Here is an 11,450-nt window from a genome sequence, read left to right as displayed (position 1 = left end):
TCTTTGAGTACTTGCTACAATATTCCTGACAGCAACAGCAAAGCCACCCTATAGGAGTGTAATTTAGGAGTTTGGGCATCTTCATGTTCTTTCTCATAAGATTACAAACTGGGGAAAAATTGATAATACAGCACACTTTGTTTACTGCCTGCTCCCCTCTCCTCTAAAAACAACCAAAAGAAAAGTATCGCACGGAGGATTACGCATTTAATGAGACAGAAGCAATTCCTTTAGTGCTGAGTTCAATTAACAATAAACACACACAGGCAGCTCCTGCTGTGCAAAGCTTATCCAAAAATATGGATGTCTCAGAGTTTTCTTGACAGACAAACCAGACTCACTGACTATTATTCGTAGCCCACACATTCTTCTGTCATGCTGTTCCTTAGGAAGACTGCTTGATGGTTATTCACAGTGGTGTCCTGATACGCTCTTTGCTATATGCTGATATACTTGGGAGTACAACTAATAATTTGAATTGTTTGCCTGCGGTATGGTAGGTCATTCAGGTTTTGCAGTGCTTAAGTCTACACAGATTGCTCTGGAGATGACAAAGAATTGGCCTCTGTTTACACACGTACACACAAAATCCCTTTGAAAGAAGTGAGACTCTGAGTTGGGAAGTGCCTTGCCAACTCCCAAGACTCCCAAGGAGACAGATCGTCTCACATATTGATACAACATCACAATGCAAATATCATATTGCAGTGTCGGGACAACACGCAACAAGTGTTTTGTGGCGCTCCCAGAATCCATTTGATGTGATCCATCCCTCCTCTCGTTCCTTCTGTCTGTGTGCAGAAAATGTGGTTTGTTTCTTCTCTCTTCCTGGATGCTTGGAAAAATAAGAGATGAAGGTTTGAAAAACATGCTGCATACCAGGCGCATTAGCTGCCCTCAAGAGCCACAAATAGCCCTATTATTCTTCCAGAATATTTATATTACAGTAGCGCCTAGAGGCTCCAGCTAACAGCATGGCTGTACAAAACTAGGCTGTCTGCCAGCCACAGTATAAAATGCATGTTAACACACAGCCCACTCTCCAATGAGCTTGGGATCCTCACTGCAACCACTGAAGTACAGATTTTTTTCCCTTTCACATGTTTCTGTGAGACAGGGACGTTCCAGGTACCTGTGGCGCTCTCACTGCAGCCGAAACTCTGGATAGTTCTGATAGGAAATTAGTGCAAAAAAAAACCTTTTATGCGAGGGGAAACTGGTGTTTATTTACAAAATCTTTATGTTGATTTTACCCACTTTAATAGATTTCATTCAGTCATACTCTGTGTTATATTTCGGTATATACTTATATATATATTATTTTGAAGAAGCAGGTTGTTTTGATAATTATTTCCAGGTGATGGTGGAAGTGGACAGTGTGTTTACAATATATGCTAAAATGATTGTGTGTTTTGAGCTAAGGTATTAGTAAGAAGTCAGTCAGTTTTCTGCTGCAGAAAAGATTATGTATGCAAATTTGGTTGATTTGTAGGAGCAAAGCCACTTCTCAGCAGCTTGAAGAATCTCTTCAAGTGGTAGAGGAAGAATCTGGACTGCAAAGCGCAGTGTTGTTGAACTGTTACAATAAAGGCTACTTGCTTCAGTTGCTATGCCATCCTTTTCATAAGAAAAAGCATGTCAGCTGAACAGCAGCTTACATTACATTCCTCACAAGGTACCCTGCCAGGAGTAACAACCTCCCCACATACTACAGGGGTAAAGGTCTCAGGATTAGAGTGAACAAGGTCAATGTTAATTGATGCTCTAACTAATCACAGGGTAAGTGCTTCCAGCCACAGGCAGTCTCCAATATTGGCTTAATCTGCCATTTATATGGTCTAGAGCTGCTGTGATTGTAGTAATTTTAAAGGAGCGTATGTGCATATACAGGTTTGTTACATGTAATAGCAAACCCAGTATTAAACTTTCAAGAAGTCAGGCATGTGTATAAGGACTGATCCGCAGTGCTGGGTAACTCCATTAATTTGTTTGTGCAGACAAGCACCTAAGTACCCGCAGCTCGCTGACAGTTTGGGGCCCACTCAGCTCCCAGACAAGTGCCACACTACAGCAGGCTGGCATTCAAAAGCAGTGCCTACCATTTTGTTGTAGGGTACACAGAAAACAGCACCCGTAACTCGTGGCCTTTCTCTTCCTGGGCAGTGTGTTGGGCCAGAGTTAGTGTAAGTTCTGGAACAAGACCAGAAGAAGAAAAGCAAAACCAAGATCCCAAAACAAACAATAAGAAAAGAGTCCACAAGGAAGAGCAACAAGAAAAGTGAAACCCTTTAGCTGCCATGTCATAGACATCTCTTTTGATCTCTGTATCTCCCATTTCTGATCTGACAAGTATTACAAATGCCAAGCCTACACCCCTCTTCCTTCCAGTGATTAATGTGCTATGGTCTTTCTGAAAGCTTAAAGAGCTCTCCCTCCGGGCCACAACATTTGATAAAGAAATGAAGCCTGACGATTAATAATTCCCCGGGCTGAGTTTTTGTTTAATAACTATTCTGTCAGTGATAGATCTAAAGGGCGAGGGTGTGGATGTGCGTGCATGTGGAGGGAGTAATTTGATTGTGGCCAGGAGATTTGGCAGGCGGGCATTACAAAGCAGCTCTTTAGCAATGGCTGGAAAAGCAGCGTGACAAATCACTCCGCTCTCTGCTTCCCTGGCCTACCCCCTCTCCACAGAGCTATCTCATTAGGTTCGAGCCAGCCAATCCAAGCCTATGATTTGGGGAATATTTCCTCCTTGACATTCAAGAGAACAATTCCTTACCGGGGGAAAATTACATTTAAAAATAAATGGAAAAGCATCAATCAGCTAGGAAAATATATTCAGCTTTTTGGATCTCTGGAGAGAAAGTGATTTTTTTATTTTATTATTTTTAAGTAGGAGTGAAGGCCACAGTTTGATTTTTTTTAAACTAAGATAACTAAAATGATAGCACCTTCACATTTGCATATAAACTGTTACCTTTTCTTTACACAGAGACAGTATTTTTCATTAAATGTAAATCCTGAATATTTACAGACCTGTGGAGATGTGCTAGCAGATACCTGTTGGTAGAGACAGATATGCCACATAGTGTGATAAATTGCAAGGCCTGTTCTGGGATGATTTGTATGTTGTGGGTTTTTGTAGACAGCAAGCCAACTGTGATTCCAGGTGAGCTTTTTAAGAATTCTCAAGCCTCCTTTCAGGATTTAAAAAAAAAAAGATCAAATTAGAACAGCTTTCTTTTAAAAGCAGTTCTGTACTAGACTGTATTTTGTTCACTCCTTTGCTGCCTTAGTCCAGAAAAATATGAGAGTCAGCCAAGCCACTAAAGAGTAATTTTTTCACGCACAGTAGCTCCAAAGTTGGCCCACACAGGCCAGTCTTCTTCATAACATCACAACCTGTGCACTGAGCCAGAAGAAAGAAACCACACTAGTGACAGCTTTCCTGGAGCATCCAGAAATTCCTGCTCAGGTTGGGGTGGATCATGCACCTTCCTCATAAAACCCCCTGCCTCAAGAAGCCGCTGTCTTCAGGCTCTGGACATCTGTCCTCTCCTAACCTGGTACTACTCAGGCCTCTCCCCAGCCGCGCATCACATCTCCCAATGAAGATTGCCTTCCTGTCAGAGAGGCTAAATGGCTTCAACATGTCTCACCCCGAACGAGCTGTGTTGGCTTAGACAGCTTAAATAGGTATGTCTTAACGATGCCAGCTGACCTGTGACAGATGGAATCAGAAGGGACATGGGAAGAAGAGTCCCAGTGGCTGATGGTGCTCACCCAGTGCCTCAGAAGGTCATCGCGGAGTCAGGAACATAACCCAGGTATTCTGGCTCCCAGTGCAGCTTTCCTATTCATGAGGCTCGCTGCCGTTACAGCTCTGACAAAAATACATTCGGCAAAATGAGATTCCCCCGCAAAATGTATCTAAGGAGATATTTTCATATTATGAGAAAGATTATGAATTTTATCCGGGGGGTAAATAACCTCGTGAATGAAATGTGTCATTGCTAGGCCGTGAAAGAGGAATTCATTACATCACCTTTTCCTAATGGGACGTTATAACTGATGGTGTTTTATTTTTGCAGTCGTGCAAACTCTACCATGTCACATAATTCACCACAGAGAGCTGGAATTGAGGCTTTGCCCATATCATTACATGAAGATGAAGTGCTAGTGCTGCTCTGAATTACATTTCTATTCATTTTACTCCTTTTTTTTAAGTATTTGCTTCCCATACATAAATTGTTACTATTATGCTAAGATTCGCTAAGGCACCTTGCTGACAATTTTTCCTCTTTTTTACTCTGAATTAATAACAAAATGCAAATCAGTAGCAGTGTGGTTTTTTTTTTTCATTCCACTTAATACAATGCTTGAATAATAGAGCATTTAAAGGTTTACAATATATATTAATGGCATTTAAGCACCCTTCAGAGTAAATACGCCTTTGTTTTTCTTCATCTTCTCCCTCTATCCTCACCCTTTCCTGTATTGTGCCTGCTCTCTGCACCTCACACACTTTAAAACAAGGCCATCGCATCACATTCTTTCTTCTCCTCCCCTTCCTTTTGAGTTGGCAACAAAATCTATCTCACTACTTAAAGAAAAATGACCACTCACCGCCCCCCCCCCACACGCTGCAGAGCCAAAGCTCAATATATCTGGTCACCTAGATAAATCCAAGCGGCATTGTCAAGGCTGAGTGTCAGGCCACAGTCACAAAGGCTGCTGCTCTATTAAATTCTTTGGCTAATAAAACACTGGTGTGGCAGCTTTTGTCCATGCCATTACAAACAACAATGACTGTTGCTTATTAAGTCAGACAAACAGCAGTTTCTAAGACTACACCAGATTTTTTTCCTCATTTACCCAATTAAAGCTATTGGTTTCACCTACAATTTTTGTTTTGTCATTGGCACTATTCAATTACTGCTTTTTTGATGGTTAAGTGACAGACATCTTTTATTTAAAAAGAAAAAAAAAAAAATGATTCCCTAAATTATCCACCCCAAATTTTCTGTGAAAGAAATTTACAAAACAGAATCTTTTTCCCCAGCAGCACTTTTAGCTTTGTAATAGGAGGATGGCTTTCTGGAATCAAGAAATGATGAGTCCTGTGAATGAGAATTGTCCTCTGTGCCACGGCAACATCTCTTCTCCCTGAACAGCCCAGCCCCACAGCAGTGTTCACCATCTGTGCTTTCCCAAGGAAGTATTCTTCCCTCCCCTTCTTCAGTGGGGATTGGGCAGCTTTGTGGTATGTTTGGGATTCATCACCTCTCTCCAGCTCTCTTAGGTGTTTTATAAAGATGACACAATCATCCCAGTTTGAAAACTATTGCCAACTTCAGCAGTTTTGTGGATGTATTTGGTTTGGATCCATCACCATTGCTGAGAGACTATGCAGCTCTGATCACTCCTAAGCTGTCCTGGAAAAAAACAGATGAGAAATAATAGCTTTTCCTTCTTGCTTAACACTCGCTAAAGCCAGAAACTAGAACAGACCATCACCTGCTGAGCGTACAATAGCCAGGAGCCATTTCCAGTTGCCGAGCCCACGGTACTCAGCAAGGAAGGTGCTGACACACACTTCTCCAAGGGCAGCCCATTTTAAACCACGGGTGACTTCTGGCAGGGCCTGAGTGTCTCGTTCAGTAACTCAGGACTACTCCAGCAGGGTCCAAGGAGATGCAGCCCAGGACGTGCCAGGTACCAGCTGCAGTGGTGGAGCACACTCACACTAGCAGCTCCGAGTGCCAGAAACCAGCACTGGGTGGCAGGCTAGGACAGCACTTAGCAGTGGCTCCCAGCCCTGATGCATCACTTCCAGCTTCTCCCACAGTTGTCTCCTTGGCAGCTACAAAAGGCTTGGTTGGGTGGTACAGGAGGGGATGCCCATGCACTCAGCATGGGGGCTGCTTTGCTCTACTAAACGGCCCTAAGAAACCAGAAACTCCCTCTGCATGCAACCAAAGGAGGCTGCAGATATTGGCTCACTTTTTCTTCTCTGTTTAAACCTGAAGTAAAAACAACAACGCCTTTGAGGGGGAAAAGTGCGACTGGAATTTGTCCAGGCAACTAATCTTGTGGGTATAATTTTAGACTGGAGCAGTCTGGTAGCCACACATATTAACACACACAACTTGCACTGCGTCCCTGTGTGAGGTAAGAACAACTTGGAAGTCAGCAGCCTTCTTCCCCATGAAAGCAACCAATAAAGCATTCCCCATCACCGCCAGTAAGGTGGTGCGGGACTAACTTGCAGGGTGATCCCCTGGGCCCAGCTCAGCCCTCTTCCATCCCTGTGAAAAGCAAGGAACCTGCTGGTTGCATGCAGGAGCGCGTTTGAGACAGTCAGTGAATAGGGCTAGAGATGGTTCTGTTCCCAGAACCAAGCTGAGGTTCCTTCCGCGCACCATTGCAATCGCCTCTTTTTGTTTGGGTGCTGTGTTACAGGCCAGCCACTTTGCTCCCTCCTGGGCCTGCTGTGATTCATACCAAGTGTCTGCAGACCATGCAAACACCCGGGCCCTGTCTGAATGCATAAAATGCTAATCTCATTAGATTTCTCATTTTCAGTGTAATATTGTCACAGTGCTATGCACCACTGTCACAGATTAGCAAGCTTGCCAGAACGGAGCCCACTAATGAGTTAATCCAAATAACGCTCAAATCCCAAATCAGATTTAAAGCCATCTAGACAGAAGACCTGCCAAGGATGCGCGAGGGGTAGGAAGGGAGAGGGTCAGCCTTGTTTTGACAGAAGGAGTTGTCAATTAAGTGAGAGGTGGGGTATAATGGAGAAGCAAGCCTGCATTTTCTCCTTGGGAGGACAGACTCAGTCAAACTCCAAGCTACCATCCATGGCCAGTAGCCCAAATGGGCCTTGAGAAATAATCTGAAATAACAGATACATCCGTATGGAGTGTTAGCTTTTGCCCTGAGAGAGAGACAGTTAGCTATAAAAATCAGCAGCTAGCAAAGCTGCTGTTGCCATAATTTAATCTAGAGTGCTTGGAAAGCCTAAGCATCTTATAGATGTGAGCTTGATTCATTCCAGCCAGGAATCTGGGGATGAGGAAAAGGCCATTTTTCATGTATTTGTTTCTTACTCTGTCAGTGACCCAACACGCTGAAGAGATGTGCAGAGACTCAAACAAAAGGCTTCGAGGAAAACACACATCTCAGTGTTAGTGTTCCAGGTAGGTTCTTCGGATGTAGCTGCAGTCTGAAGGGTAGAACTGGCAGGGACCTGTCTTTTTCAAATTATTTTTTCCCCTTTCCTTTTAGGTGAAATTGCTCTTTTAAGGGGAAAAACAGTTATTAAAAGCTGAAAATTTTCATGGGTATATACCAGCGTCATTAGGCCTCCAGTAAGATACGGTTCCACCTTACACGTGAAATTTCCGGGCAGAGCCTCAGGAAGTGCTTCAGAAAAGCCTGGCCAACAGAACACCATCCCAGAGCAGTGGAGGCCAAGGTCACAACAGGGTTGTCCACACCTCAAACAAGGGTCCAAACAGCAGCTCTTCAGGACAATACTGCCTTTCTCTTCCATACTTTTCATAAAATAAACCTTGACAGGTATCAGCTTTGCTCATGGAGAGCAAGAAAATATTTTTTGCAATGTTGGCATATTTTCCTGGACAGAAATAATTGTCTCTGGTCCAATGCTTTACCGAAGAGTGCCTAGAGAACAGCATGGCTTGTCATTGCATTTATTTTCTCTTTGTGGTCCAATCTTTTATGCTTTCCTCAGGAAAGTATTCCACTGATCACTATAGGACTTTTTTTTGGCCAGGGGTGGGGAATAAGTCTTTCATCCTTTAAAGCAAACCCAAGAGCTTAGCATCAAGACCATGCAGTTTCAGAGAAGAGAAGCAGCCTGCATTTTATGCTGACTTGTGCATCATCAACAAATTCATCCTTAAGCTTTAATTTGACTGTTGATGGATTGAGGTAGGAAGAACAAGGTCTGACTCTCCGAAGGGGAATTCAGCTAAGCAAAGCAGGTGCAAGAATCTTAATTTGATTAGTAAACATGGGCAATTCCATATGGAAATCTCTATTTCTAGGAACTTTTGTGGAGTAAGTGTGTTAACAAAACCTTTTCTTCCCAAAAGCCGTGTTGTCATAGCACATCCCTCCCTGCTGCACCTTCCAAGTGTTGTGTCAACTGACAAGCAGAGCGTGCAGGCTGCTGGGCTGAGCCAGAACCCAGGGAAGTCCGCGTGAAGCTCTCTGTTCATATCACAACATCATGATTCAGGCCTTGAACCTCACCTTGCGTGCAGACAGAATAGCTTGCTTATGTCTTATTCCATCTCTCACTAAGCAAACAGTTCGGTACTAAGCAGAGTATTCAAAGAAAGAGTGTCCATTCTGGTTTACTGTTTTGTTGCTCCGTTAAATTATCCTGCTGATGAAGGATGCCAATATGCTGCCAATTTTTACACGTGAGATAGATTTTCCAAGTCATGTCTTTTTGACTGCTATCAAATAGATCCCAGCGTAAGGGGCATGAAAGAGCCAGCAGTCCCAAACTTTCCAAAATCTAGCTAAGCTTCCAGGAATATGCATTTGTGTGTGCAGATCCTACCCCTTTAATAGACAACTGCCCGCAACAATCTTCCTGCTCCATGCTAACAAGGTACTAACAACAATAGTAATCACAGTTTGTCTGCTCAGCTCACCCCAGGAGCATGGCAGCAAATTGATGATCATTTCTCATTGTGAATTATGACACAGGCACATCACCTCACCCCTGGAATAAAGCAGCACCTGCCAATCCTGTTAAAACAGCAAGGGGAAAAATGAAAGCCCTGCCGTAGCCAATCTGATTCCCTGCTGACTCTAATTACCCAGACGGGAATTTTGCAATTGCTTCCTCCACCAACTCCTGCTCTGCAGTCTGCAGACTTTGGCTAGTTCTTTCTTTTGTATGCCTACCACCACTGAGTAGATTGGGTTCCTAATGAGTCTTGACACTAATGGTACAGGGAGACAGCGCAATTACATATCCCCCTCCCATTCAGAGCAAACCTGGCAGGAAATGACCTGAGACCTCACACCCTTCTGCCCCAAAGAATCCAGTTATAATGCCTCAGGAGCAGGGCCAGCTGGTGCACGCTCCCCCCTCCAGCAGCCCTCGCTTCACTTCCCCTTGCCATTGTGCAGGTGGCTGGAAACAGTTCTTTATGGCCTAATCCATGACTGGTGGGTTGAGGCTAACACAGAAGCCAGGGAAGGCAAAGCACATTGGAACTGAAGCCCATCAAGAAAGGAAAGGAAAAAAACAAAACAAAACAAAACAAAACATTTTTTCGCACATGTGCTGGAGAGCTCTAACACACAGTTGTTGTCTATTAGGTGTTTAACAATGTGTGTAACTCAGCCTGCTTTAAAAGGGGTGGGAGGGAGGAGGGGGAGACATGTGCTTCTGTGATTTCCATCTTGATTGTAGTCCAGGTGTAAAAGAGACTGGAGCTACCTATTGAACTGTGAGCTAATTACAAGAAGAAACAGATGTTGTCTGCTAATGAGGATGCAGAGCCATGAGAAGCATCTTAGCTGGTGAGGAATAAGCGTGTCTTCCACTCCTTGAGAGAGCAGAAGTCTACAAAAGACGTCACATCTATGACCCTTCTTGCCACAGCATCTGAACAACTCACGAAGAGCAGTATGTTTGCCCCTGTCAAGAGCCCTGCCAAAGAACTCTCTAGCCCCATTATACAGGTGGGAAGATGAGGCAGAGGACCAAGGACACACACAGAGACTGATCAAAGCATAAAATAGGTCCAAATCAGCTTATTCTCACTCCAGTGCTTTAAATACCAATCTATTGTTTGCCTCATGCTAGTAACTGTGAACACAGCATTTCATGTATCATTTAATTTCTTTCACTGCTTTACACCCTATGATAGCATAATCTCCTACTTCCATTAACCTCACTGCTCCTTCTGTTTCCCCTCAGGGGCCTGCAAGTCTTCTGCCTCACAGCTGTTTATCATGACGTATGGGATGTTTCTCTTAGCTCTCGAAGAGTTATCTGGCCTTCGAGGATCCTCCTCCTCCTCCTCTTTGCCCCAGGGTAAGAAGGAACTGCTGCAGTTCTCAGCTGCTCACCAACTTCTGCCTTGTTCCCCCCCCCACATACATGACAGTTCTGCACATCCTGTATTTTCTGTCCTGGACAGTGTTATCTCTGTGGCACTCAAATGCTGCCATCAGCATGAGTGAGCTCTCAAATTGCAATGCTTATGGATTATTACGGTTTAACAAGGAAAAGATTGGAGTATTTATCTCCAGTGTAACTTCCCTGACAGCAGTTACAGCACGGATCATTTCAAGGATCATTTCAACTTTTTGCATCCTATCTGCCTCCAAAATTTGGTATAAAATATACATAATTTTAAGAAAACAACAGCATATTTTAATCCCACTAATAGCTATTTTCCATATTGATGGAGGTGCTCCGAAGCACGTCATCTGCAAAGTTTTGAGGAACTAGAAATTGTGCTGAGAGAGCATCACGGTTATGCAGGTGTCCCTATTCTAACCCACTGCACAATGCATTCCGTATAGCAAAACAACAAAAAAGGAGCAGTAATTTCAAGTGGCTCAGGGAACTCCTGATGGATTTCTCTTTTTATTTTCCTCTCCAGTTTTAAAGTATTATTTACTGTAGTATTCAATTAAGAACAAGGGTTTACTATAGCAACGGCAGCGTTGAGAGGTACTATTCATACGCTGTCTCTGAAATACAAGCTTTTAAGCACTTCTTAGCAACACTTGTTGATAAACCTATGGCATATGAGAATGCTGTGTGGTTTATGAGGAGTAACTTGCACACTAAATTAAGCCTGCAGGAATGGTATTGCTCAAGGTCCTCCCCTTCCTCCATGACTTTAATCTCTGAGCATCAGTGCACTTGTTACCAGAGAGCAACACTAATAAAAATACAAAGACATCATCTTTGGACAAGAACTACAAAGGAGGATCTGTCCTATGGCAGCTTTTCTCTCTGCCACTGTGTGGCAGCAAAAGTTGCTTGTGATTCGCTGCATCAGTATCTTCACAGGCATTCCAGCTGTGACCTTGCCATCACTCATTCTGGGGACCCTCTCTCCTTTGGCATCTGCCAGCTGTCAGCGTGGGACTCCAGGGAAAATTATAGAAGATTTCTGGAAAATTACAAGGGGCAGCAGAAGGGAGGATTTGATTTGTTTTTATTTTCTCTGTAGAAAGGAGCTCAGGTGCCTGCAGTTCGCCAGCTTCCTGACTTACTTTTGCCTGAGTGTCTCTCTCTGTTCTTCTGTGGGCTTCCACTTCACTGCCTTCCCTTTTCTCATGTCTCTCCATTTCACACACTTCCTCTTCCCAGGAAGTCATAGTTTAAAAGCAATGGCGGTCTTCAAAGAGATGATTTTCTTCCTCTCAGT

This window comes from Netta rufina, assembly GCF_964035555.1.
Source record: "Netta rufina genome assembly, chromosome: 6".
Classification (NCBI taxonomy): domain Eukaryota; kingdom Metazoa; phylum Chordata; class Aves; order Anseriformes; family Anatidae; genus Netta; species Netta rufina.
Note: the sequence above shows the minus strand (reverse complement) of the source record.